At 33.1% G+C, this 25893-nt stretch overlaps 1 long non-coding RNA gene across 1 annotated transcript; it reads left to right on the top strand.

The window, feature by feature from the left end:
• On the top strand, window positions 1–25893 carry LOC130231681 (uncharacterized). Its single transcript, XR_008838068.1, has 4 exons — window positions 1–109; window positions 2213–2278; window positions 4167–4410; window positions 25360–25893. It is a non-coding gene; the product is annotated as an uncharacterized LOC130231681 (long non-coding RNA).

Raw genomic sequence — 25893 nt, 5'->3', positions numbered from 1 at the left:
TATGAGTGTTTATCTGCCTTCATAAAGCTAGATAACCGAAAGTAGAAACGTCCTCCTTAACTGCATACAAGTTGAATGGGAAGCAATGATCGCAGGGAATCTGCATGAGGTAAGCAAGGCCTTCTGTGTGAGTCATACAGCCAGTTTAATTCGCTGCAATGTAAAGATCGTGTGTGTCTATAGGCCACAAGGATTGTTTCAAGTTTAATCATTTTAAATGCACATTTTGGACAGGCGTTTGTTCGTGGACATATGTAAGATTGCAATACGAGAGCATTTGTTAAATATAGCGCCTCTATAATTAACATATTATTTCCAAATATGATATTAATGCTTGGTTTATTCATTAATTGTTTTGTGAAGTTATACTTTGATGTTTATGAATGTTGGTTTTTATTTCAAGTGACTTATTTAGTCTGAGAATGAATTATAAAGGTATTAAAATGTGAGAATAGCCTAATATAATCGTCAGATTAGTAGAATAGTAGCACATTTTAATGACAAAACTAATACTGTATATTAATTGCACACAAAATAAAACTGTTTAAAATTATTCATATTTGTTTTAGACTAAATTGTTTATATATGTGTTTTTAGTTTCGTGTAAATGAAAATATATTTCTCTACATGACAAGCATTGTTAATCTTTATAAAAAGTTTAGGAACTTTCTAGCTATTTCCCAAACCTTCTTCCACAAATCCCCATATAGACTATCTTTACCTGACACAGGTAAAAAGCCATTGCTGCTGTTATCCAGCCTCTGACGCGGGTAAACGAGGCCTCTTTTAATACGCCTAGCTCGATCTCGTTTTGATCTATTGTGTATTTTGAAACTATTCGATAAACATTCGAGGATAAATGAGCTCCTAAATCAAACTCTGCTGACAATTTCTTCATCCAACACGACTGAGAGGATGGAAAGATTAAATGTTTTTGTCATGAGTCAACAAAATGGTTTTCTTCGTGTTGGTGCTGTTCACACTTATAAGTTCGTTTACCGACAAAAAGGCAAAAGGGTTTAAATCGTTAGCTTTAGTATTAACATCAGATCTTGAAAACTTATATCACTACTTTTCGTGAGGCTTACTTTCTCAGTCTCTTTACTAGACAGACGTTTTTTAAGCTACCAAAATTTCCAAGTGTATTTAAAACATAAGATTAATCATAGTTTATTTAAATAAGGACACGTTTAAATAATTTGCATGAAGTTCCTTCTAATTCTAATTGCGGCTTGAACACCTTCGGTCTGGGGAACAAACAAATATAATAATACGTGACGTCATTGACGGAATCACAACGCCTTAGCAATGACATCATGCTGAAGCAGCTTCATTATGATTGGCTAAATTAATCTGGCTGTACAAATCAGAGATGAAGACAAGAAGCGGAATATGCTAATTTTGCATGTGGCCTTTTGTGGCATACTTATTATGAAATAGCACCACCATTCCACTGTAATAATACAAAAACAAATATTATGAAAGCGTTTACAATTCAAAATCATTATAATCATTATTGACAATCATTATATAACGTTTATGGAGCTCTGCGACACACACACACACACACACACACACACACGCACACGCACACACACACACGCACACACTTGTTATGCTCTTCAGAAATATATCAAACCTTTTTTTCTGTTTATCTTTAAATTAAACAATAGCATAAATGTTTCTGGAAACAATTACATAGTATTTAAACAATTACTGAAATAAATGGTGTGTGTACATGAGGTGTAAGCCAATTTAATCTAAAACTGAAGTCTTTTTTTTTTTACTGGTAAATGCTATAAATGCATGCACTAAATACACAAGATGCAAAGTTTTATTTTCATAGAAAGGTGTCCAAGCCTATAAATAGAACAACAGGATATGCAACTCCTCTAAGAGTGCCAATTAAAATTAATGAAGAGAGAAGGAAATAGTGTTCATGAGCTTAAACATTATTTAAATAAAATATGAATAGCAAAAAGAATGTTTCAAGCGCTGATTTAGCATTCTTTCCATCATTAAATAAATATCTCACATGCCATGTGTGACTTAAAAGCGCAAATTAGTCATTTCCTAAGCATTTCAATCCAAGGCTCAATATATGGCTGTCATTTATTTGTTTGCAAATCGCCAATAATTTGAATGAGTTTGTAAAAGACCCAAAAATATTCTGATAAATGTAATTATTTTCATTTCTTTCAACTTATTGTAGCCTCTCAGACTGCAGTGTCTTTGTGAGAGACAGGAGGACTGAAGTTAAGGGAGAAAACGCCATCTGGTAAGTGCAATCAAAGCAACATTGTAATTAGAACAATTAGTTGTATAGAGTTAATCTGATTCAAACACACAGCAATTCATGAAGTATATGCTAATGAATGCATGCACTTGAAAGCAGCCAAATGCAAATAGTAATCCCCAATCAAGCCCAAGACACATGCATTACATAAATCTTTAATTGGAAAATCTATATATCGGTTTATATGGCTATACAAGCATGCATATTTATAAAAAGCTTTGTATTGGTCGTTTGCATGACCTATAGATGCTTTTTATATTTTTCCACAAGTGGATTTTTATCTATTAAAATGCCAAATATCTTTATCTGAAAATCTAAATATCGGTTTATATGGCTATACGAACATGCATATTCATAAAAAGCTTTGCGTTGGTCATTTGCATGACCTATAGATGCTTTTTATGTTATACAAGAGTGGATTTCTTCTATTAAAATGCCAAATATCTTTATCTGAAAATCTAAATATCGGTTTATATGGCTATACGAACATGCATATTCATAAAAAGCCCTGTGTTGGTTGTTTGCATGACATATAGATGCTTTTTATGCTTTTCCACAAGCGGATTTCATCTATTAAAATGCCAAATATCTTTATCTTAAAATCTATATATCGGTTTATATCACTATCCAAACATGCATATTCATAAAAAGCGCTGTGTTGGTCATTTGCATCACCTATAGTTGCTTTTTATGTTATACAAGAGTGGATTTCTTCTATTAAAATGGCAAATATCTTTATCTGAAAATCCATATATTGGTTTATATCGCTATACAAACATGCATATTCATAAAAAGCTTTGCGTTGGTCATTTGCATGACCTATAGATGCTTTTTATGTTAATTCATGAGTGGATTTCTTCTATTAAAATCCCAAATAAAGCTATAAAAGGCTAATATTATTTTCACATTTGTGCTTTAGCTAGCTAACACTTTCTTTACAGCAAAGAGCAAGTCATAATCTCTTTAAATTCCGTTATGCTCTATGGCTTGTTTATTTTTGCTGTTTAAATCATACAGTATTATACAGATGTTGTGCATTTCCAAACAATCTGAAATTATATATAAAGAAAAGCTTTGCTACAGCTGTTAACCACAGCAAATAAAAAAAGCAAAGCACATAATTATCTCAAGAAAAATCTCTGAAAGCTTTAAACACGACCTGCATAAAAAGAAAGAAAATAAATCTAAATCAAAACCCGTTTCAACATGGCTGGGAATATGTGGTTAGCATGACTCCAGGACATTAGGCCAAAGGCTTCAATGCGATAAATGATCGGAGAGAGGAAATTATATGTCCGTCTCCATCTCGATAATGATACGAATGTATGGGCCACTATCACATGGCATATTACTTTATGTAAAATTAATGCGAGCAAAGAAATTCTGTCATCATTCATTAACAATGATCTTTTCCTGCTAAACTGGTTACCTAGCCCAATCCAATAAGGGTTATTCAATGAAATTATAGGTGGACAGTAATTGATGTGGGCTGATTCGGTATACCTACAGTGACCAGCAATGGCGAAAGCCAGACCTGCATGCCTTTGGACGATTGGACTATTTACATTTCTAACACCCCCCTCTCCCGATTGTCTGTCCCTGATGAAGTTACTCAGCGTGACACTGTCGAGAAATTATAGTTGCCTGATAGCGTTTATATTCGCTAAAGAAATAATATATAGCAGTTGCCATGACATCTGCTTTGGCAGTGATAAAAGGGCCTTTTTTGTCCTTTATTTTCTTGTTTCCCCTTAGCAACTGCCAGCCATTTACACTGCCTTTTTGGAGAGAGGGAGAGGGGGAAAATGGTGCAATTGTCCAAATGAAAGAAAAGAAAAATAATAGTGAACCCTCATCCTTCTTCTACCAGCTCCCCTCCCTTCATCGTCAACGGAAGCATTTAGTGCCATCTGTGCCCCCGGAGAAAAAAAAAAAGAGGGGAAAAAAAAAGAAAGAAGCGAGAGCCTACATCCCAAGTGCCAATGGGGACAAAGAGGCTGCCAGTTGCCACGGACCACCAGATGCTGGAAGACTGAATGAGGGGTGTGCTTTCAGGAAGCCATCTTGATGGAGAAACTGGCTGCTGCTCCCTAAAATGGCTGTGTTGGCATGAGGTAAGCTGCATCGTTGCTTGTATCAGGCTAGCTTATTATGATTGGCCGGGTCGTTTGAAATGTAAAGCGACGCAAAAAAAAAAAAAAACGATTTGTTGGTAGCTTTTTTTGGTGCAACGTAAGATTAGGCCCCACATCATTTTTGCATTAAAAAATCATGCTCACATCTTTCCCGACTAATTAGCACGTGAGACGTTATCTATATGCACACACTCTGATATGCACAAAGAGCTTCTGATTTGTAGCGAGCCTTGAACGCTAATGAATCCCTGGTTCTGCTGTGTGTGTGTTTAAATAGTTAAAGGGATAGTTCACCCCAAAATAAAAATTTACTCATTATTTACTCACCCTCAAATGGTTCCAAACCTTTTTTTATCTTAATAATAATAATCGGCAAGACTTGTGCTGTTGTCAAACTGGTGTTTGCACGATTTTGTACTTACTTAATACATAACACAACTTCCAATCAATTAAAGGGATAGATCAGCCACAAATTTACTCATTATTTACCCATCCTCAAGTGGTTACAAATCTTTCTTACTGTACATATTAATAATAATAATATTAATAACAAATTGGCACGACTTGTATTGTCAAACTAGCACAATTTTGTATTTACCTAATACATAACACAACGTCCAGTCAATTAAAGGGATAGTTAACCCAAAAATGAAATTTACTCATTATTTACCCATCCTCAAGTGGTTACAAACCTTTCTTAATGTACATATTAATATTGTTAATAATAATATAAAAAAATTGACAAGACTTGTGTCATCATACTGGTCCAATTTTGTCTTTACCTAATACATAACACAACTTCCAGTCAATTAATAGGATAGTTCACCCCAAAATTAAAATGTACTCATTATTTACCACCCTCAAGTGGCTCCAAACCTTTATAAATCTACATATTAATAATAATACTAATAGTTAAAAATTAGCAAGACTTGTATTGTTGTCAAACTGGTGCACTTTTGTATTTACCTAATACATAACAACTTAAAGGGATAATTCACCCAAAAATGAAAATGTACTCATTATTTACCACCCTCAAATGGTTCCCAATCTATATTTATCTAAATAATAATGATAATTAAAAATAGGCAAGATTGGTAAAGATTGTTAAACTGGCGCAATTTTGTGTTTATCTAATATATAACAACTTCCAGCCAATTAAATGGATATTTCACCCATAAATGAAAATGTACTCACGATCGAGTGTTTCTTTCTTCAGCTGAAAACAAAAGAAGATCATTTGAAGTGTGTTAGAAACCTGTAACCATTCACAAATACTATGGAAGTCAATGGTTACAGGTTTTGAGCATTCTTTAAAACATCTTTTGTGCTCAACAGAAGAAAGACGTTCAGGTTTGAAACAAGTGAAGGATGAGTAAATGTTGGGTGAACTATCCCTTTATTTGACTGGATGTTGTGTTGTGTGTTTGGCAAGTACAAAATCATGCAACCCAATACCAAATTTGACAATAACACAAATTTGTATAATTTTTTTAGATGAAACCAAAAAGCAAGAGCTGCTTGAACTCACTCGAGAGACTAAGTTAATTGACATACAGCGTCCTCTTGACCAATGCCACAGAGTCGACCTGTACTGAAGAGCACTTTTGTTTCTCCAGCTTAATGATACGCCAAATTACTGGCACAAAGGTGCCAAGTGCCCCTCACCATGCTTACAATAGCATGTGCTCTGCCCTGCCCAACTTTAATGTTAGAGAAGAGGTCTACCGGCTCCCACACTGTGCCATGCTTTAATGATGTTTGCTGCCTCTTAAAATAGCCACAGTTTGTATCATTAGCTGGTCAAAAGGCGAGAGGTGCAAAACATAACATTGCCCGCTCGGTTCCCTAGGATGTTACGTGGTAAACGGAAACGTACACGCAGGCCGCTTGGTTGCAGTGAGCTGCGTGTTATGTCATTGAAATGGATGGAAGATGCTGAAATGTACTTCACAAAGGTGACTGGTTGCGTCATAATGGATTGCTGGTGATATGCAGAGCTGTGCTGCAAGGAAAAATGATTCGAATAGGTGGAACACAGGCAATCGGAAAGCATATTTGCTCTAGGATGACAAATTTGCCTTGCTTTTTTGCGCTTAAACCAAAACAACACGAACGAACAGAGCGTAAATATTAAGAGAAATGCATTGAAATGTATTAAAATGCGAAGACGAGACAAATGATGCGTCATCTATTGAATATTTAAAGCCACTGAATCCTCCTCGTAATAACAGAAAACCGTTTTTGCATACTTACTGAGCGTGGAAACCCTGCGTGCCTAAAAGACCTCGTTGTCCATAAATGAGCATTTAAAGAAAAAAGAAAAAAAGACTGACATTTTATCCTAAAAGAGGAGGCTTGGCAGAATAGCCCATCAAAAAAGACGCGTAAAAAAGATCACTGGAGTACGGAAGGTGCCCGTGGAGCTTACAAATAAAGGAAACAATGATGCAAGCGCCTCTGTTAATGAAAAAGACCAGACAAGCTCTGCATATTAACATAATTGCATAGGAACAAGCAGCGAGGACTGAGCCCCCAATTAAAGGCACAGCAGCGCTTTAACAACGGCACGTGGCAGCCTTCTATATTTCGAACGTTTGCATTTAAATTTGAATTCAAATATTTGTATTTCAAAGACACTTTGATGTCGTGTTCTGTCTGTGTTCGCAATTGCTGTTTATTCCTGAAGAGAATTATGCAGTCTTTGTATGCCTTCTAGAAATTTCCAAGGGATGAAGATGCACTCAGAAACAAGTCTGAATGCAAACACGTGATTTTGGAGATATTTAAGCAGAATTTAAGCTTTTTCATGTTTGCGAATGACAGACAAACACAAATGCTGTGCATATGTTTAAAGGAAATAGCTAGAGGTAGTGTGATTTAGCATTTCTCACAAGCCTGTAATAGCAAAGAAATAAATAAATAAATAAATAAAATAATAATAAGATTACACACAGTGAACTTGCTGAAGATGTAAGATTTAACACAGCACATTTGTGTCAATACATAAATAATATATGGAAATGTTTATATATATATATATATATATATATATATATATATATATATATATATACACACACACACACACATACATACATACAGTTGAAATCAGAATTTTTTAAACCTCATGAAATATTAGCCCCCGTTTATGTTTTTCCCCAATTTGTTTAACGGAGAGAACATTTTAAACATAATAGTTTTAATAATTCATTTCTAATAACTGATTTATTTTATCTTTGTCATGATGACAGTAAATAATATTTGACTAGATATTTTTCGAGAGAAGTCTATACAGCTTAAAGGCTTAACTCAGTTAATTAGGTTAACTAGGCAGGTTAAGGTATAATGATGGTTTGTTCTGTAGACCATCAAAATATATATATAGCTTAAAGGAGCTAATAATATTGACCTATCATTTTAAAAAAATAAAATAAAAATAAAACAAGTAAGACTTTCTCCAGAAGAAAAAATATTATCAGACATACTTTGAAATTTTCCTTGCTCTGTTATACATCATTTGGGAGATATTTAAAAAAAAATAATTTAATAATTCTTATTTCAACTGTACACATATATTTATTTTCTTGTAAATACACAAAGCACAACCTATTATTCCAGACAATCAAAACTGAAGGTCTCCATATTTTTAATAAAAGGCTCAATTTAAACTCGTCCTTGTACAAAATAGTAGCCTGGAAATGAGAAGCTGTACCTTTAATAGAGAATTTCTAATTAGGCTGTTGTATCTTGCTGTGAGGGGGAGGGGTTTCCTCTCTCTTCATCTCTCTGGGTTTTATGTAAAAGACCTTCAGTGCTTAAATATCTCAGATAGGGACACAAAACTCGTTTTTCTTCCCCCTTTTTCATCCTTGAGCAGAGAATCTATTGCAATACTCTTACACAACATTGCATTCGCCCCAAAATGCACATAATGGTTTAAGAGATGTAGACGGTTTAACATGAAATGTGCTCTTTGCAAATGTACAGAAGCGAGAATAAATGTTCAGGTTTGCATTTATGTGTTGCTGTTGTGTGTGTGTGTGAATATAAGCGGTCGAGCAGGGGGAGTGGATGCTTGTCAGAGCATAATGTGACTGCTGCAGAGCAGTGGCTGAAAAGTGTTAATTATGCCGCTTGGCACGGTGCCAAACCCATACCAGATTTTTCCAGTTTTCAATATGCAAATCATGCGCTGAACTGTGTATTGTTTTTGTGGTTTACCAGTTCTTTGTGTTTTCAGTCAAACAGAACGCATACGGTTTGAATCCATATGCATGTACGAGTAAAATTAAATATTTGTTCTGTCTGCACCGAGCAGAAGAGAGAAAATAATGCTATTATAAATTCAGTTCAAATGCATACTTGATGAATACCTCCAATTAAAATAAATATTACTTTAAGCACTTAATGCACGTTGTGGATGTGCAGTTTTACTTCGCTATGACTATAATAATATCTTTTTTGCCAAAAAAAAAGGCAGAAAGACCTCTTAAGGTGTCTGGTACAGCCATCACTTCCACATGAGGTCATTTGCATCTCAGTTTATTTATCATATTAAAACATTTTATTTTTGACACGTATCCAAACATCGATAGCAATACCCCAAATGCTGAATTCTCATAAATCTTCCGCTGTGTGCTCTGTGTTGGTAAACAGTTTGATAGTGCCCACATTATTATTCCAGACCCCTCTCCTCTTCTACAATGGCAGCATTGTACGGCGAGCACTTGACGTGGGTTCGCGGTCCCCCCTGTTTCCCACCATTGTCTGTATGGATGGAGTGCCAGAGACAGCGGAGGGTAATAAGCTGAGAAAGATGCTCAGGCCCAGACAGGGCCAGATGCCTAAATTAGCACCGAAACCCTAAGAGACTATCCTCAGGGAATGGCTTTATTTCGTGCGGCTGCGTCGAGAGTGTTTTAGCACCATTGTACACTTGTACGGTCAGGAATCGCCCTCATGCAGTAGATGTGATGTATTTTTGTGGTGCATACTAGAGCGGTTATACAGAATATTCACCAGTCGTGTGATGCAAGGGAAGCATTTTATGTTGGATCACTTTTAAAAAGAAATAGTTGGTTGCTTAAACTTGGTTGTTTAAAAGTTTACGGGTTAATCTTTTAAATAACATTTTTAACCCAGCCTACATGAAAAAATACTATAGTAATTTCTAGTAAATATGCAAAATCGTCACTGGTTGTTTAATATAAGAAAAAGCATTTTATGTTGTATATCTTAGTGTGTGCATTTAAAAAGAAATAGTTGGTTGCTTCAACCCAAAATTTAAGGGTTAATCTTTTAAAATAACATTTTTAACCCAGCCCACATGAAATAAATACTTACTAGTTGTAAAAGGGAAGCATTTGAAAAAAATACTATAGGAGTTTATAGTAAATATGCTAAATATTCACCAGTTGTGTAATGTAAGGGAAGCATTTGATGTTGTCTATCTTAGTGTGCACTTTAAAAAAAATATTTGGTCACTTAAACTCAAAAGTTTACGGGTTAATCTTTTATAATAAAACACTTTAATAATTTCTAGAAAATATACAAAATATTTACTAGTTGTATAATATAAGGGAAGCGTTTTATGTTGGATATCTTAGTGTGTGCACTCTATAAAACCCAATATTAAGGGTTAATCTTTGAATAACCTACATGAAAAAGTACTAAAGTTATTTATAGTAAATATACTAAATACTTACTAGTTGTATAATATAAAGGAAGCATTTTATGTTGTATATCTTGAGGGTTAATCTTTTAAAATGACATTTTTAACCCAGCCCACATGAAAAAATACAATAGCAATTTATAATGAATATGCTAAATATTCACCAGTTGTGTAATGTAAGGGAAGCATTTGATTGAATAACATTTTTATCCCAGCCCACATGAAAAAAAATACTATAGTAATTTCTATAAAATATACAAAATATTTACTAGAATAAAATAAGAGAAGCATTTGATGTTATATCTCAATGTGTACACATTGTGTAATTACCTACATGAAAAAATATTATAGTAATTTATAGAAAATATGATAAACATTTACATTGCGTAATATAAGGGAAGCGTTTTATGTTGCACTCTACATAACGCTGGGTTGCTTAAACCTAAAGTTTAAGGGTTAATCTTTTAAATAGTTAAGTACTTGAATTAATCTGTTGTGGTAATTCAATAGTTGCTATGGCAACATAACAACTATAGTAATATAAACAAATGACCCAATACTGTAGTTTTTACAACTATAGGATATATAGTTTACTGTAGTAAAAATGTAAATATGTATTAGTTCTTCAGTGCAGTAAAGTTAATACAACAATAAGCTGTAGCATTTATCAACAAAGATTTGTATATAATATAATATAATATAGGGTGTCACGGTGGCACAGTGGGTAGCACGATCGTCTTACAGCAAGAAGGTCGCTGGTTCGAGTCTCGGCTGGGTCAGTTGGTATTTCTGTGTGGAGTTTGCATGTTCTCCCCATGTTCGCGTGGGTTTCCTCCGGGTGCTCCGGTTTCCCCCAGAGTCCAAAGATATGCGCCATAGGTGAATTGGGCAAGCTAAATTGTCCGTATGTGTGTGAATGAGTGTGTATGGATGTTTCCCAGTGATGGGTTGCAGCTGGAAGGGCATCCGCTGTGTAAAACAAATGCTGGATAAGTTGGCGGTTCATTCTGCTGTGGCAACCCCAGATTAATAAAAGCACTTATATAGCCGAAACGAAAATGAATAATATAATATAATATAATATAATATAATATAATATAATATAATATAATATAATATAAAATAAAATAAAATAAAATAAAATAATATAAAATAATATAATATAATATAATATAAAATAATATAATATAATATAAAATAATATAATATAATATAAAATAATATAATATAATATAAAATAATATAATATAAAATAATATAATATAATATAATATAATATAATATAATATAATATAATATAATATTAATATAAAATAATATAATATAATATAATATAATATAATATAATATAATATAATATAATATAAAATAATATAATATAATATAATATAATATAATATAATATAATATAAAATAATATAATATAATATAATATAATATAAAATAAAATAAAATAAAATAAAATAAAATAAAATAATATAATATAATATAATATAATATAAAATAATATAATATAAAATAATATAATATAATATAATATAAAATAATATAATATAAAATAATATAATATAATATAATATAATATAATATTAATATAAAATAATATAATATAATATAATATAATATAATATAAAATAATATAATATAATATAATATAATATAATATAATATAATATAATATAATATAATATAATATAATATAGTTCAATATCTAAATGAATATACTATTTTGTTCATGTGGGAGCTGTTGGCTTTGTCAATATTTGACCGAATTTTAAGTCAAAGCAACTCATCGTTTTGTGTCCAGTTTGTTTGTTTGCTAAAATGTACGACGTGCATCACAAATTGAAAGCGTTCAAGTTGAATTTGAAGGACAGTTCCTTCCTCTCCCCCTTCTGCCAGGGCACAGCGGTTGGGCAAGCAATTAATTAAAGCTCCATTACAATATATTACCCAGTAAAATGGAGGCAGTGATACAGAAAACCACAGAGAAAGTTTGCACCACGACAGCATTTCACAGCTGTCGCAAAAAAAGAAAGGAGGAATTATTGATGTGGGATGCACTAAAAGAAGTATCTGATTGCTGAAACTGAGGATTTCTAATCTCAACACCAGCACTGCAGAAAAACAAATGGGTCGAGATAAACAACTGATGTTAAGAAATACATTGAACAATAAGATATTCAAGGACAATGTTAAATACAAACTCACTTCATTGGCAGTGCATCATCCACACACACATCTATATCTATATATATATATCTCTCTCTATATATATATACATATATATATTATATATCTATCTATATATATGTATATATTATATATCTATCTATATATATGTATATATTATATATCTATCTATCTATCTATCTATCTATCTATCTATCTATCTATCTATCTATCTATCTATCTATCTATCTATCTATCTATCTATATATATATATATATATATATATATATATATATATATAAATAATAGTATACTATAATAGTGTTTTCTGTTTATTTACAATTGTGAATTGCATTATGGGAGCTTGATCTCTGCTCTATCGATTTTGATGGTGAAAACTCAACTCTACAGTTTAACAAATTGACTTCTATTGAAATTTTAATAGGTTGAAATAATATATAACAAATAATACACAGAGAAATACATCTGTAAAATACCAGAAAATGTGCTAGCAGTTTATTACAAGATTTTTGCAGCGTAATACACAACACCAACCCAGACAACATATCACTTTAAACTATTAAAGTTGTCAATAATAGTCACTTTTTCCAACTTTTCAAGGTTAAAGGGTGTTGGAAGAAAGATCAAGGTCCCATAATGCAATTCAAAAGCATAAATAAACTAGGAAAAATAAAAAGAAGAATCACAAAATACGGAAAACTACTTATTTATGGATATTTTTGTGTGTATACTGTCCACCCTATAACACCTTAACCCTCTGATTTTGATTGTAATGTAATAACACACACTTTTATTACATTGATTATTATGAAAAGCGTTATACAATTAAGCTTGAATTGAAAAGATATGGAGGAAAAAAAAGTGCAGTTTTGGAGAAGAGCTGTGGGATGGGGGGAGGGCTTTTACTGTCTGGATCTCAGTCTGTGGCCCCATGTGGCAGTTGCTGCAGCTGGCATGTTAATATCAAAGGCCTATGGGAGGTTTGCTATCTGGGAATATTTGTCTGGCATACTAACAGTTTTCTCCCTGTCATATGTCATCTTTACGTCCGGCGTTATAGGGCTTCACGTATTTATTTTCCGAAAGAGCCAGCTCTGTGAGATTTCATTTCTCTCTCTGGTGATAAAAACTTTGTGTCAGATTAGATTTGGAAACGTATATTATATGACTGCAGCTGTAATGGAAACCGCTAGTTCTGCTTTCCAGGACAGTTCACACTTGTGTTGATATTTTTTAGGGTTTTGTATTGAAGTCAGTTCACATATGAATTATATATTTCGCTTTAAGATTAATAATACCTGTGATGTTATTATGTGTATTATTATGTATTATTATTATTATTATGTGTGTTATATAATCATGACCATACAGCGGATAATAAATGGTTGTTTAGCTTCTTGTGCTTCTTAAGTTCGTTAATAATAATAATAACTATGATATTAGTAATATTATTAGTAGTGTTTTATATAGCTTCATAATTCAATTCACCTTTATTTGTATAGCGCTTATACAATGTAGATTGTGTCAAAGCAGCTTCACATAAAAGGTCACCGTAAATAGGAACAGTGTAGTTCAGTTTGTAGTGTTTAAGTTAATAATTGATTATCATTTATGGTATTGACTGTGTAGGTAAATACCGTTATATATTGTCATGGATGGATGGATGGATGGATGGATGGATGGATGGATGGATGGATGGATATCATAAACACATATTTTGTCTATATATTTGCATGATGGGTAGGTAGGTGGGTGGGTGGGTATATGGATGGATGGATGGATAGATAGATGGATATCAAATATATAGCAGATAGATAGATATCATAAACACATATTTTGTCTAAATATTTGCACGATAAATAGGTAGATATATAGATATCATAAACGTATATACTTTGTCTATATATTTGTTTGATAGATATCATAAATATATATAGCAGATAGATACATATCATAAATTTATTTTGTCTATATAATTGTATGATAGAGACAAATGGATAGATATCATAAACATTGCAGATAGATATCATAAACACATTTTGCCTATATATTTGCATGATGGATAGATAATTTGTATATAAATTTGTACGATAGATAGATCAAACAATATTATGTAAAATATTATATATATCTAGGTTAGATAGATAGATAGATAGATAGATAGATAGATAGATAGATAGATAGATAGATAGATAGATAGATAGATAGATAGATAGATAGATAGATAGATAGATAGATAGATAGATAGATATCATAAACATATAGCAGATGGATATCTTAAACACATATTTTGTCTATATATTTGCACGATAGATATCATAAACATTGCAGATAGATTTTGTCTATATACATTTTGTCTATAACATTTTGTCTATATATTTGCACGATGGATAGATAATTTGTATATAAATTTGTATGATAGATAGATCATACAATGTTATGTAAAATATTATATATATATATATATATATCTAGGCTGTGGGTAATAAAATATTATATCTAGTTTGTGTAGTCATTTTGTGTCATGGCTTGTTATAGAATAATACTTTTTTTTTTTTTTTTTTACATTTTATTAACCCCAGGTTGATAGTGGATAGAGTTAATGAAGACACTTATCAGCAATACGTATCATTTTCATCTGTGGTCATAGCTGCGAAAAGAACAGTGGCTGAAAACCACTCTGAATCATCTCTTGGGTTTGCGTTAAAGACCATTGTGTGTGTGTTTTTTTACGGTAAAATTCCCCTTGGATACCTCAGCTGTCGATCTCGTCTTAATCTTGGGATAAACACGATTATCCGGCAAAGGGTTGTTCTCAGCTTTGTATCAGCTACGGGGGAGCTTTCAAATGGTTTCCCCCGCCTTTTTTCCCCCTCTCCCTGGACGAGTGGCCCTGAAAAGCCTGGGATTGGGATTCCCGAGCAGGACTCGGGCTGGAATAACAGGCTGCAAAAAGACCCACAGTCAGCAGAGAGCTAGATCTAAACTCAACTGTTCTGGTAATCCAGAACAACAATGGAGACACTAAGAGCATATCTTTCTGAAGCCACTGGAATATAGTTTCTTGTTTTAAGGATATGGAATCATGGAGTCCAATTTAGAATGTGTTCTAATTTTCTTAAATACAGCTAAATTTATAAATATAATTTTGCGTTAGAAAAAAAGAGAGATAATTTCACAATAAGAATGTTTTTGTTGGTCTAAAACTATGAAAAATACCTATAAGACCCCCAAAAATATTATTTAGAATTATTAATTATATTATTTAGATTTTTTTTTGTGGTCTTAAAGGTAGCAATATAAAAATCTTAATGCTTTACATTTGACTATAAAAAACTCATATTAAAAATTATGATTATGTCTTGAAGGTATTTTTCATAGTCAATATAGAATGTTTAGATCTTTGTGTGGGTAAAAAGAGAAAAAAAATCTAAATAAGAATATTTTTGGGGTCTTAAAGTTCTTAATTTGACTGAAAATTACCTTTAAGACCCCTACAAAATATTGTTATTTAAAGAATTTTAGAATGTTTAGATCTTTGTGATGGAAAAAAATAATAAATAAGAATATTTTGGGGGTCTTAAAGTTCTAAATTTGACTGTGAACATACCTTTAAGACCTCAAAAATATTCTTATAGTTTTGGTCTTGATACAAAGATCTTAAGATTTCATAATCAAATTTCGACTATGAAAAATACCTTTAAGACCCCTCAAAAAAAACTCTCGTTTACAATGTTTTGCCCGATATAAAGATCTTAATGTTTTAAATTTGACTATGATTCAGTCGTAATGGTATTTTTCATAGAATGTTTAGGTCTTTTTGTTGGAAAAAAGAGAAAAATTATAAATAAGATTATTTTTGAGGGGGGTCTTAAAGGTACATTTTCAATTTCTTTGTCTTGTTTTCCGATCTTAAAGGGATTTTTCATAGTCATAGATCATTAATATCTTTGTATCAGAAAACTTTTTTGGGGGGGGCCTTAAAGATATTTTTCATAGTCAAATTTCGAATGTTTAGATGTTTGTGATTGCAAAAAGCAAAAATTCTAAATGAAAATATTTTTGGGGTCTTAATGTTCTCAATTTGACTATGAAAAATACCTTTAAGACCCCAAAAATATTGTCATTAACTAAAATGTGTCTTGTTGTCTGATATAAAGATCCTAATGTTTTAAATTTGGCAATGAAAAGTTCCTTCAGGATCTTTTTAATCAGAAAACAAGACAAAAATTCTAAATAAGATTATTTTCGGGGCGTCTTAAAGGTTGTTGTTTTTTTTTTTTTTTTTTTCATAAAATAAATTTTAAAATGTTGAATGTTCATACATTTAAATTTAGATCTTTGTGGTGAAATAAAGAGACAAAAATTCTACATAAGAATATTTTTGGGGTCTTAAAGTTCTACATTTGGCTTTGAAAAATACCTTTAAGACGCTAAAAAACATATTGTTATTTAAAATTTGTCTCTTGTTGTCCGAAATAAAAATCGAAATGTTTTAAATTTGACTATGAAAAGTTCCTTTAAGATCTTTTATCAGAAAACAAAACAAAAATTCTAAAGAATGATTTTATGGGTCTTAAAGGGGTTTAAACACAGCTGTGTGGCAACAGTCTGAATATAACCAGCTTCTAATGGTAAACATTTTTTTTTTTATAATCACACTTGATAAAAGCTCCTGCAGCACTTTAATTGACATTCTCCCTTTGTATATGTCATTACGCTGCCTATTAGTGATGATCTCGCCATCATTATTTCTCTTGTTTTTGAATCTGCCACTATGCTGACACATTGGCATTTGTAGCTCCACCCTTTTTTGAAAAGAGCACAATCTCATTTGAATTTAAAGTGACAGTCAGCAAAATGGCACAAATTAGGGACAAAGCCTATAACAGGGCAGTTTCAAAGAGTTATAAAACATTGTTAGTGGGGTATTTTGAACTGAAACTTTACACACACACACTCTTGGGACATTAGAGGCTTTTTACATCTTTTTACAAAAAGGGGCATAATAGGTCCACTTTAAAAGGTATTTTTCATAGTCAAATTTAGGACATGAAGATCTTTGTATCAGAAAAGAAGACAAAAATTGTAATAGTTGCATTTAGAATGTTTAGACCTTTGAATGATTCAGTACAATTGACTCAATTTAACCTTATCAGTCACTATAACTTTCGTTCATTCATTCATTCAATTTCCTTTGGCTTAGTCCCTTTTTTATCAGTAGTTGCCACAGCGGAATGAACCGCCAGCTATTCCAGCATGTTTTACCTGGCGGATACCCTTCCTGTCGCAATCCAGTACTGGGAAACACCCATACACTCTCCCATTCACACAAACACTCACACACTACAGCCAATATAGTTTATTCAATTCACTTATAGCGCATGTCTTCATAAAACCCATGCAAAGACGGGGAGAACATAAAAACTCCACACAGAAATGCCAACTGGCCCAGCTGGGACTTCTTGCTAGTGCCAAACACTAAACCACCGTGCCTCCTCATTATAACTTAAATAAGAAAAACTGACTTAAAACAGCTTATATAACTAAAAACAAGTTACAAACATGACTAAAGTAATGGTTTAATAAAGATATAATTAATTTAAAAACAGAGTGTTATGACTTACTGATCATATTAATTTTTTGAAGATATGTTTTTAAAAATAAGCACATTTGGGGTGTCTTTTCATAGTCAAATTTAGAATGTTATAGCAGAAAACAAGGCTCAAGTCTAAATAAGGACTTATAAAGACTTATGCTCATATCACTCCAATCCTATGTTACTTTCTTTTTACTATAAGACAGTATTGGCTTGAAAAAATATGTTGTGTGTATGTTTAACATAAGAAAGTAAGTAGGAGAGGTTTGGATCAACACGAGGGTCAGTAAATGATGGCAAAACGTTCATTTCTAGTCATTGAAGTGTGCTTTAAATCTCAATCTAAGCCTATGAAAGAGCCCTCGTGTGACTTCAAATCAGTTTAGAAGACAAACACACTTTTTTGATCCTTATTATTCAGGTCTGTGCCATTGAAATCATCATTTCTGTATTGTATTGAGGGCGCAACCTTGAAAAAAAAAAAAAAAATTGAGGTCACTTTTGAACCAGTTCTTTCAGTGCTCTTTAAAGACTCTCCTTTTGTGGATAACAATGCAAAGTGCTAAAGATGAAGTTGGAATGACCTGAATGGAGTTGTGCTGAAAAGTTCCTGGTGATGTAATTTGTAATAAAGCAATAAAAATGAGAAGAAGCTACTCATATGCGCATCAGTAACTGTGTCCTGGAGGACGCAAGAGTAAAGGGCATCACTGAAAATTCAGAAAATTCAGAGTCAAGACCGTGCTCCCGTCATTAGAAAAGACCTTGAAATGTAATGATCGATGCTCACGTTTTGCGTCACATTTTGTCCACATTACTTCATAATGAAGGGAATTAGCAAATATAAAGGCTATATATATTTACAGTTTATTGAATTGTTATTGATCTATTGTAATTATTCTTGGTTGAATGTTAAGTACACAGTAAAAAATGCTGGGTTCCACACAATCGATTTGTGTTGAGACAACATGAAGGAATTAAACTAGCTTATTCGTTTGGTCACACTTTATTTTGATTGTCCTTTTGTTGAACTTAAGTTACATTGCATCTACATGCCAACTAATTCTCACTAAATTATAAGTAGACTGTTAGGTTGAGGTTGGGGTTAGAGTTAGGGTAAGTTGATATGTACTTGCAAAGTTTCTCATAGCCTGTAAAATGTCTGTTGAAGGAGTATCAACAGATATTAAGCAGACAGTCTAATAATACTCAAATGGAGCTTAAAGTGTTACCATTCGTTTTTACAAATTTAAGTGGATTGAACATGAAACTTGTTGTCCCCCCCACCAAAAAAAAAAATCTCAAGAACTCTGTTGTTTCAGCTCATTTTAAAATAGTAGTTTGAACAAAGAGCAAACTTAATTTGAGTGTAATGGTGGCATGGTGGCTCAGTGGTTAGCACTTTCGCCTCACAGAAAGGTCACTGGTTCGAATCTCGGCTGAGACAGTTGGCATTTCTGTATGGAGTTTGCATGTTCTCCCATTGTTGGTGTGGGTTTGATTCGGGTACTCCAGTTTCGCCCACAGTCCAAAGACATGCACTATAGGTGAATTTGATAAACTAAATTGGCTGTAGTGTATGTGTGTGTGTGTGTGCGTGTGTGTGTGTGCGTGTGTGTGTGTGTGTGTGTGTGTGTGTGTGTGTGTGTGTGTGTGTGTGTGTGTGTGTGTGTGTGAGACTGTGAGTGTGTGTGGGTGTTTCTCAGTACTGGGTTGCAGCTGGAAGGGCATTCACTGTGCAAAACATATGCTGGATAAGTTGATGGTTCATTCCGCGGTGGGGACCTCTGATGAATTAAGGGACTAGGCCGAAGAAAAACGAATGAATGAATGACTATCATTTTATGGACGAAAACGTTTTTTAAAGGACATCTTACCACATTTTTAAACTGTTTGTGTGAACAATACCTTCAAATGGAGACATGAAATGAAAATAAACTTACAAATACAAAATTGGTAGTAAAACGAACACAAAAGATATTAATTATCACCATTAAAACAACATTTTGAAGTAGATTGACTAAAATATTATTTTATTTTAAAACAGAATCTTTGTTTAATATACAAAACCTGCAGTTTACTACTTATCTCATAGATTTTTTAATATAACGCTCGTCTTTATCAAATACATTGTAAAAAAATATGACAACAAAATGTTTTTATGTTACTTTAACTTAATTTAGTAAATCAGATTTTAACAAAAATGTTTTCATTTTACAAATTTGATTTAAGGTGGCACGGTGGCTCAGTAGTTAGCACTGTTGCCTCACAGCAAGAAGATCGCTGGTTCGAGTCCCAGCTGGGCCAGTTGGCATGTCTGAGTGGAGGTTGCATGTTCTCCCCGTGTTGGTATGGGTTTCCTCCGGGTGCTCCGGTTTCCCCTACAGTCCATAGACATTCACTATATGTGAATTGGATGAACTAAATTGGCCATAGTGTAAGAGTGTGTGTGACTGCCCTTCTAGCCGCAACCCAGTATTTAGAAACTGTTTAATCAACTAAAACATTTTAGGCAGCAATAATTATTGTTCAGTGCACGCTACAGAAAACAAGGAACGGTTCAAGTAAATTTCTTAAAATAAATTATTTATAAAGGTTTTAGTTTTGGATATAGTATTTAGTAGTAGTATTAAGTGGTCTTTTTTCAATTTTAGTACAAAATTAAAATGTAGCCCTAATTAGCTAATTAAAATAAGCTAACTTTTACATGCAGAATATCACTTCATGTTATTATAAATAGTCGACAACATGATAGAAAAGCAACTAAAATGCTGTCAATAATATGCAACTTTTTGCATTTTAGTGCCCTAAAACATTTGTTGTGTGAATAAACAGCCAAAAAATGATGAGAATTGTTGCATATACAGTACATTAAAACTGTACATTGTAAAAAAATTAGATGCATAAACATTTCTTGTCACGTCTCAACTTACATCAGTCAAACTGACTTAAAATATTAAGTTAAACTTCACTCAAAGAAATGACTTTTGATATTCATTCAAACTACTTATTTCAAATGAGTTGAAACACAATTATTGCCTTTTTTGGGACAACTTAATTGTTTTACGTTCAATCCACTTAAATTTAAAAAACTTGTAAGCTAGCTTAATTCCACCATGTCTCAACACAAATTGATTGTGTGGAACCAAACGCTTTTAGCTAAATCAAATTGGTTAAAACCTGACTAACTTATTAAAATAAGATAAAGTAACAGAAACTTCTGTTGTCATGACGTTTTAATCATATAATATTTTACAGTGTTTAGATTTTTGTTACATTATTTAGTTTCAGTTAACACTTATTTAATTTAAAGTGATGAAACCATTGTTATGCTTTTACTGACGATTAAACCCCCGCTCCAATGCATATGCAAATAAGTATGAGGCGGTGTGATCCTCATTAATGCTATCAGAGTCAAGTTCAAGTTCATTGCCTGTGGGAGTCCCAGCCAGACTGGGAACTTCTTCATCCACCCCTGTGAACCAGCTCACCCCTTGTAACCCACACCCGTTCGGGCCCGTCGCTCCACCCCTGCGGCCTGCTGTCCGGCTGGAGGGGCTCTCCACTCGGGGTGGTTGCTAAGGGAGGAGAGCTGGATGCCCCAGAAATGTGCTGGTGAAAAGGCCTGTCTGTCAAAGTGTCTGAGGGAAGTCAGACTGGTTGGCTCACACACACTTATATGTACACACACAACCTGCCTGTGTGTGCGTATGTGTGTGTGTTCCGGACCCTGGGAATAGCAGCAAGCACTTTATATTCATCAGCCCCCCCTCCTCCCTGTCGCACTGACTTTTTGGTAAACAGCCCCCCTTTTCCTAAAACGTCTGGTTGAATCCCGAAGTCCTCGTTAATGTTTTTGGTTAAATTGATGCACAGCGTAAATAAACTATATCCTTCACTAAAAATATACACTGAAAAAAAATATTCAAAGATGATTTCTTGGATTTACTTAATTTTTTTACTTTAAGTTGTTGTAAACAATTTATTTAGGTTGAATTTAAACAAACAAATTAAGTTGAATTTTCTTAAATTTAATTTGTTTGTTTAAATTCAACACAAATAAATTGTTTGCAACAGTTTTGCAGACATCATTTTTTTTTCAGTGTACATTTGCAGTTTGTTCAAATTACTTACTATAGTATAAAAATAAGCTGAAACAACACAATTCTTGAGTTTTTTAAGGGTCAACCTAATTGTTTTGTGTTCAATCCACTTAAATTTGTTAACTCAATTCCTTCATGTTGACCAAACACAAATCCATTGGGAACCCAGCATTATACAGTGTTGTTTAAAAATAGTACACTTCTTTACAAAATATAAAACAAATAAAATTCAAAGATCTTTAAAGTAGCTCTTCAAGTCCATCTAACAATTTAAAGTTTTCTACAGAATTCTGTGTTGCCTCTCATTTCTGTGTAATGGTTTATAAAATTTACTAGAAATTTCTGAGAGAATATATGGAGGACACTTTATTCATTATGAAGGTTCCATAATTATCTATATCTCAGAATGTTTCCAATGCATTAAAATTCTTTGGAATGGAAAAAGATTTTATACATATATATATATATATGGCTCTATGAAGATTTTTTAGGCAATAAAATGGCGGATTTTGCAATGATGTCCTTTAATGCAAATGGAGAACCTAGGAGTAGACCTTTAAATTCCATGAAAGGACAGTAGGGAAAAGGTTCTTATATTTATTAGATTAATAAAAATGTTTAAGTGAAAAGTGTTTAAGTTTTATCTTCAAAATAATTGTTTATTCCCAATTGATTATTTATCGCCAATAGCTGGGTTTGCCTATCACTTGAGGTGGTTTTGGACTTTAGAAATAGTGTTATAATGGGAGATGGAAAGCCATTTAACAAACAATCCACCCATTACACCAATGTGACTAATGAGTAGTCTCCATAATGGTTACTTTGTTTACCAGGCTTCCAATAATACAATTCATCTTTATTTCTATAATGCTTTTACAACATAGATTGTGTCAAAGCAGCTTAACATTGCAATTGAAACTGTGTCAGTCCAGTTTTCTGAGTTGAAGTTCAGTTTAGTTCAGTTCAGTGTGGTTTAAATTTCACTGCTGAAAGTCCAAACACTGAAGAGCAAATCCATGGATTTGCAGCTCCACAAGACCCAAACCATGCAAGCCAGTTGCGCGAAACAAACTTCAGAAAAGTTCTTCAGTTTATCAAAATGTTCTTCAGACCAAGAAAAAAACATCAAGAGTTCCTCAAAAATGGTTCTTCATGGATCACCACGAAAAAAAAATCAGTGTATAAGATTTTAGAAAAGGCCCAATCATCATCTTAGACTCTTAAAAAAGGAACAATAGTTTTGAGACTGTTGTGATTTGCTTTATGGGTGGACAGTTGCAAACATATTAGGTAAACTTTATAATATGATTACAGTTCTGCTATAACCATCATAGTTGAGGGTTGTGGTAAATAGTGCATTAGAATGTCATAGAGGGCTCTGTTCCCATTACAGTAGTGTGTGTGAGTGAGTGTGTGTGTGTGTGTGTTTTCTTGAGGTCTCATTCAAGGCTGAGGACGAGAATTGAGAATAAAAGGCCAGTGATTTGCATAAGCTGCATGCTGTCTGAGGGGTTTTTTTGGGTGGGGGGGAGCTAGAGGAGAAGAAAAAAAAAAGATATGTGGAATATAAAAAAAGAGACAGAAAGAAACCCCACATTGTAGAGGCACAGAATGAGAGAGGGGGTTTGAATGAAGCAGAGGGTGAAAATTGACAGAGAAAAGGGTCTTGCCAAGTCTCCTGCAGGGATTAAATTGTCCATAAACCTCTCTACATATAATTTGGGAAAACTGGTAATGGCGTTGGTACACATCGTACACATATTCGAAGGGTGACGGGATATAGAAATGATTCACAACACTTTTGGAAGCAAATGAAGAATGAGGGATTGAAAACAAATATGGGGGATGAATGAAGAAGGGTCATGAAGTTGTGTGCGTTACCTTTTACTAGATAACCGATTTTCTTTTACTGACTGCGTTATTTGGAGCAATATAAAACACTCAAAATGATCTCGAAATCCCATCGTCTTTAAGACTATAATGGCCGCTCAGCATAGTAAACATGATGCAGTAAAATTGTACAATAACACAACCAGCAATTTAGATTCTTGATTGTTTTCATTAAACTCAACAAATGAAAAGCCATCAAAATGGACTCTGGCCTTTCCACAAATACACTACCTTTAAAACTTTAGGAATATTGCAAACCTGTGAATCCACTTTTATCATTTGTGGTGAAACACAGAGCCATTAAAATGGCTGAAAATGTATGTTTGCGTCGTTTTGCGTTTCAGATCAGCGTTTTCAAAATAGCAGAACTGGATGATCATTGAAGATTAGTAGATTCATCTACAGTACATTGACGCACAGATAGCAGGGCTGTCATTTGCATTTCAGTCAATCAGATATTTTGAGACACATTCAAGACATTGCAAACTTCTAATTTGGCTCACAGGAGTCTTTCATAGAGTATTTTTATTCTTCTTTCAACACTGCAAAAACAACTTCTGACGGGTTATTTAAAAATAACACAAACATGCCTGCAACTTTAGATATTTGCATCTCTTTCTAATGTTGATGGATGAAGATGTTTTTTTTATATAGGTTACATGAAAATGCTAAATATAATGAATATCACACAGTTTAAATTGATTTACAGAAAACCTACTAAAATAAAATGTCATTCAGTGTACTTTATACACCAAAAAAACCTCGACATGCTGCGTTTAAGTCCTCCAGGGAAGTTTGTACAGGTTAACAAGGCGTAATTATGAAGATAGGTGCGTTCAAGTCACTTTCGTCATCACAAGATGCCGGTGTACCTTCTTTTGGTAAATTACAAGAGCAAAAAGTGTTGTTTGTTACCTATTTAATAAACAAAAATGCTTATTTATGTGAATAAAGCGCCTAGGAAGCCTCACAGACACTGAGTCTATCGATTTCGCCATGCTTCACATGGACACGCCCTCAACTCTTGGTTTCTTTCTCGTAATAACGACTGTGTGGCATCGTTCGTGTACTTTTAACTCGTAAATACGTTTGTAGATGACATATCAAAAGGCTCTATTTAATGATCACAGTGCAGCCCCAAAATACTGACTCGTTATCAGGTTAAATCTTTACTTTGCCACTGTCATTCAAACTACTAAGTTTTACTCATTAGTCAGCAAGAAGTTATATTTTAATAAGTAGGCTTTACGGTTTCAGTTTTACAAAAATATTCATTACACTGAATGACAATTACACTTGATTTTACTTGAAACACTTTTCATGCATTTAATGTTTTCTATAAATATAAAACGACTATAATTGATTTCATTTTTCACATTGTTGTTGGTGCCCGTATATATTCTTATATTTGTCATGACAGCAAGCCACGTGATATTAATCTTTTTCTTTTTCTCTCTCTCTCTCTAAACAGGCTCCTGGCATGAAATACTGTACATAAAACCACAGTTGTCATCAGCTGCTGGAGATACTGAAGCCATATCCTGCTATGTTTGACTCAAATGGTCAATCAGATCACCTCAGGAATCCAGTGTCCGGCATCTTTTCCAGACGGCGCTCTGTGGAAATTAAACAAGCAGACGTGAGGGATGGATTTAACATGTGAACTAATTGATTTATCTAGAAAGCAGCCTTCAGACAATCACTAATAATTGTAATCGGAATGATTTGGGCTGTTAACCCATTTAGGTTTTTTAAATTGTGTCATATCAATTGCTCAGCAATGTGCCTTAATGTGTGAAATGTTTACAATGAAGTTTGCCAATGCTGCAACATGACAGTGTCTGAGAATTTATATGTATTCAATGTTTTCTTGTCTTGTATACATTAGTGAACTTTCATGTTAGATACAGTAGTGTTGGTAATGTAACTACAGCATAATATCTAGACTTTTATCTGATTTTGTTATGTCTAAATGTCTGTACTAATAAACATGCATTAAATATGA

This window comes from Danio aesculapii, chromosome 7 (genome assembly GCF_903798145.1).
Source record: "Danio aesculapii chromosome 7, fDanAes4.1, whole genome shotgun sequence".
NCBI classification, from domain to species: domain Eukaryota; kingdom Metazoa; phylum Chordata; class Actinopteri; order Cypriniformes; family Danionidae; genus Danio; species Danio aesculapii.
Note: the sequence above shows the minus strand (reverse complement) of the source record. Positions and strands in the feature narration are given on the sequence as shown.